Here is a 5,000-nt window from a genome sequence, read left to right on the forward strand (position 1 = left end):
TATCTCTTTCGTTAACCCCTTCTTTCTCGTCCAAGCAAGATAGATAGATAGATAGATAGATAGATAGACAGATAGATAGAGAGAGAGAGAAAGAGAGAGAAAGAGAAAGAGAGAGTGGGCAAGAGAATGAGGAAGAGGGAGAGAGAGAGAGAGAGAAGGAGAACACGTAGGGGTTGCGACGATACTCACTATTTGTCGCACGCGACACCTGACACGTGTCACGCAACAAAACACGCAACTCTCGTAACACCTTTTCTCTTCTACTTTTACTTACTTCTTTTCGAATGTTGAAAACGCGAACCCTCTTAATCCCATACATACCCCAGTACTCTCTCCTCCTTCTCCACCACCTCCACCCGTCTACGTCCTCCTCCATTCTACCTCTCCTCTTTCTACCCCTTTTGTAAAATAATCGAATCGGACGTTCGAAAGTTTTAAAGCGTCACTCGCGCGACATATAACTACTCGTCAATATATCCACGTTCGATAATTCTTCACTAAAGGTCACATGACAAGATTTTCTATAAGAATATTATTGAACTTTGTCTCGTAGTATTCTAACAAAGTTTATTAATACCAATTTTCTATAATATAGATAGAATAATAAATAATATATCTGAGAATTTCGAATTTCTATTATAATAGATAACATACGATTGTTATATACGTCGGTCAGTCGATAAATAATAAAAAATTATTTAATTAAATCGATCGAATTATAACGTAGTAAATTAAATTACGACTTATTTTGAAAATATTAAACGATCGTTACGACATTGATAATATTATTAAAACGTGAGACAAGTAACAATATATTAGATAAGCGATATTTCATCGTACGACGATATTAGAAACATGGTATTGAAGGCTTCAGTCTCTCTTATATAGTATCCTTGAGAATATTTATTGATTTTAAGGCAGAGAGAGAGAGTGAGATGGATATATATATATATATATAGAGAGAGAGAAAGAGAGAGAGAGATGGATATATATATATATATATAGAGAGAGAGAGAGAGAGAAAGAGAGAGAGATGAATATATATATATATAGAGAGAGAGAGAGATGAATATATATATATATAGAGAGAGAGAGAGAGAAAGAGAGAGAGTAGAGAGCGCCGTCTGTCGTCCAGCGATAATAACTATAAACATGGTCGGTCCGATGTGCTCGTACGTCGTGTTGGTAACTGCTATACTGTGTATACAAGGTAAAGCAAATCTATACTTCATCACGCTCTAACACTGAGATTTGATGCAGTTTGCCGAAGGCACTTACCGACGCGAAACGACATATGTATACATGCGATCTGTAGTAGCTTTACAAACGTAAATTAACCTAGCTACGAGATCCGATAAAATCTCACGATTACGAAAGTACAATCATTCTCTTTTTTTTTTCTTTCTTTTTTTTTATCTAAAAGCAAAGAAATGACATTTAATTGAATCAATATATTAATTTATAATGCCAAGAAATTATTAATCACGTTAAGATAACTCAACGAGACGTCTTCGTTATTCCAATCGATCATCGTATTTTTTCCTTCGTTTCTTTTTACGTTTCTCATATTCTTCAAATGACTAATAAACATGTATTGAAAAAAGATAAATCGAATATGAAAATATAAATATTCGTCGTATATAACAGATATATGGGATACTATAATTATTTCCCTTCGTCCTAACCTCTCTTTTACGCGTATATTTATGAGGCATGCGAGAACTGCGTAACAAGCGATGGATTTTTTTCTTTCTCGTTTTCTCCATTCTTTTAACAAATACAAATGACGGAATAATAATTCTTAAGTACGTGCGACGAATACCATCGTAAAGTTTTCTTCATCGTCGAGAGAAATGTTCAACGCAATCTAACGTGTCCCCCGTACTCGCGAATATTCGAAATTCTTTGTCGGTAATCCCAACTAGTCAACTAGCTCGTATAACAGAGAAAGTTTCTTCGAAGAAAATGCTGTTGGTCGTCTAGCATCCTGAATTATCGACATTTCTTTTTCTTTATCTTTATACTCCCTCGATAAAGCATTACCCACGTTCTTGCGACCCGTTAGAATTCATAAAATTAGCCTCGTAAATTTTGATTCCTGGCGATAAATAATGGACGAAATATTCCATAGGATTTTTCCTTTTGAATAGAGAAAATATATGTGTATGTACGTATATACACACATACATATCTATACGTACATATATATATATGTATAGATATGTATATATATATATACATATATTCGTGGCTGTAAGATTTTGGCGCGAATCGAACGAGTGTAAAGGTGGCATGTGTACGAGGTAACGAATGACGAGAAAGAAGAGAGAGAAAGAGAGGGAGAAAGAGAGGGAGAGTGAGAGAGAGAAAGAGAGAGAAGAGAGACCAATAAGTACGAAGGAACGAGAGAGAAGGATATAGGCATCGAGCGAGCGACCAATCAGCGCTTGGCATCGAGAAACCGCCGCGTGATGACGCGACGTACGCAGGTCCACAACATGGCCGGCTGGAGCCTGGCACCGCCATGGCGACATTCTTGTCACTTTCCTAACAATCCTCTTTTTTATACCTTTTGCACGACTTTTTTAAACGGCATCGCGTAGTAAGTAAAAACGACGAGTGACAAGTGCGCGGACGATGTGACAGTGACGATGGGATTTCCTTGACCACGCGGCCAGACGTCCACAAAATAATACGAAGAAAGTGCAAGTGAGTGTCTGTCTCTCTCTCTCTCTCTCTCTCTCTCTCTCTCTCTCTCTCTCTCGCTCTCCGTCTTTTCTTCTTTTTTTTCTCTTCGTCTCTCTCTCTCTCTCTCTCTCTCTCTCTCTCTCGTTCGTTCTCGTGCACGCACGCACTTTCCATGCACGATTTCGTCGAACCTACGAATATATCTCTGTATGTATACATTGTTTAGGAAAATTCTATCAAATATTTATAAACATTATTTACTCGATACATCAACTTTGTTATTTATCGTTCGATATATTTTTTTTTTGCTATCTAACGAAGAAAATTAATGAACGAACGTACGAATGAAAGAACGAATGAGAGAGAACGCATTCGAACGAAAAGCGTCTTTTTAGCTATGTCCTCCTAACCTGTCTCTTTCTCTCTCTCTCTCTCTCTCTCTTTCTCTCTTATCATCGTCTGGTGATTGACTTATCCAAAATTGTTCCTCTTTCTTTTTCTTTTTTCTTTTGAAAATCTTTTAAAATGATAAAAATCCTCGGCGTTCTAATTATGTAAATTGTTCTTAACAGACAACATGAACGATTAAATAAGTGTTATCTTTCTTTACTCGCACAAGTGGTTGGGTTCTTTGGGATATAGATAGATACATATACACACATATATTCACACATACACAGATGTATATATATATATATATTTGAGTCATATAACACGTGTCTCTTTCTCTCTCTGTGTATATATAAATGCGTGTATACGCGTGTTTGATATACGTTCGTTGATCAGAAACGACTGAGAGTGAGAGAGAGAGAGAGAACGAGAGAGAGTGAGAGAGAGGGAGAAAAAGAGAGAGCAAGAGTGAGAGAGAGAGTGAGAGAGAAGAGGCGCAAATAGAAGAAGCGTGGCTGGTTCTTGCTGTTTATATATATATATATATATATATATATATATATATATATCGCGGTAAATAGAGTAAGATTGTCGATTGTTTACGCGATTCGTAGTCCCTCGCGTACGTTACGTTCGGTCGTTGACGCGAGGTCGGTGAATAAACCAAACGTCGTTATGGCAACACATATATACACGTATACGTAAGCATGTAGTAAATGCGTGTGCGTCTCTAAGTTAGAGAGACAGAGAGAGAGAGAGAGAGAGAGAGAGAGAGAGAGAGAGAGAGAGAGAAGAGTAACACGCGCGTACCCCATGCGTTTGCCTGCGTTAGTAAATTGCGCGTGTCGTGTGCGTGCGCGTGTCTCCTCACTGTTCTCTTGTCTTCTCGTAGAAACGTTGTTGTGTTGTTGTTGTTGTTGTCGTTGTTGTTCTGTCGTCATCGTTGTGTTGTCGTTGTGTTGTCGTTAACGTCGTGTTCCTTGTCTCCCTCGCATCGTCGAACAGGAGGCCCGTTCTCTCGCGTGCACAACAGCTGGAGGAGAAGGAATCATCGCTGCCACGCCAGGAACACAGTGCGGCACGCGTCCTCCCTCCTCCTATTCTACCTCTAACCTACCCCCTTCGTTCCTCTCCCTCCTTACCTTCCTATATCCTCTCCTTTCATCCTTCCCCTTCTCTCTTTCTTTCTCTATATCCTAATAGCCACCCATCGTCAATACGCCGCCTACGCGTCAGAGATCGTTCGACCGATCGAATGCGTTCGATCGATTTAATATCTATTTATGTATGTATCTACGTACGTACGTACGTATGTACGTATATAACTATGTATATAATACTTACGTGCTATTACGGATATGGTTACCCAGTGCTGGTCCATTCCTTCAGTCCTTCCGGTGATTATATATGTATATATATATATATATATATATATATATATATATATATATATTTGTGTGTGTGTGTGTGTATATATATATAGAAATGTTTTTTCCTTTTTTTCTTTTAAATTTTCCTACTATGGATAATTTTTATAATTAATACAAGATTATCTCTATTCTCGTGGAAAGGTTGATCGTTAGAAAAATGTTAATATATTGTAATCGTTCGATTGTCTTTCGCAGATCGATATCACTCTTTTACTTTTGTTCGCCGAACCATGTTATTTTTTTCCTACTTTTTTCTTTTCCTTGTTTCTTTTTTTTTTTTTCACACAGTTTTTCATTGTCGATCGATATATGGAGTGCAATGTGCAACGTGCAACGTGCGAAATGTATCGTAATTCCCTATTAGTATATATATATATATATATATATATATATATATATATATAAAGAATTCACATCCTTATATTATCGTGAATTTTTTACGAAAAGGAGGAAAGCTCGAGAAGAACGTCGTGGTTCTTTTCTTTTCCCTTT

General features: G+C 37.3%; 1 protein-coding gene across 8 annotated transcripts in view; it reads left to right on the forward strand.

Moving 5' to 3' along the window:
* The window catches only part of Lar (tyrosine-protein phosphatase Lar), a 494,163-nt gene that overhangs the window by 136,448 nt on the left and 352,715 nt on the right, over window positions 1–5,000 (forward strand). For 7 of the 8 annotated variants that reach the window (XM_035866054.2, XM_035866056.2, XM_035866061.2 and 4 more), the window contains exon 1: window positions 2,501–2,709. The exons of the other annotated variant lie outside the window; for it this stretch is intronic. The gene's annotated coding sequence lies outside the window, so the exon portion shown is untranslated. Of the gene's footprint in view, window positions 1–2,500; window positions 2,710–5,000 lie in introns of those variants that run through there. 8 annotated transcript variants of the gene reach the window in all.

The sequence above is a fragment of the Vespa mandarinia genome, chromosome 11, assembly GCF_050613455.1.
Source record: "Vespa mandarinia isolate Hongniang chromosome 11, ASM5061345v1, whole genome shotgun sequence".
NCBI classification, from domain to species: domain Eukaryota; kingdom Metazoa; phylum Arthropoda; class Insecta; order Hymenoptera; family Vespidae; genus Vespa; species Vespa mandarinia.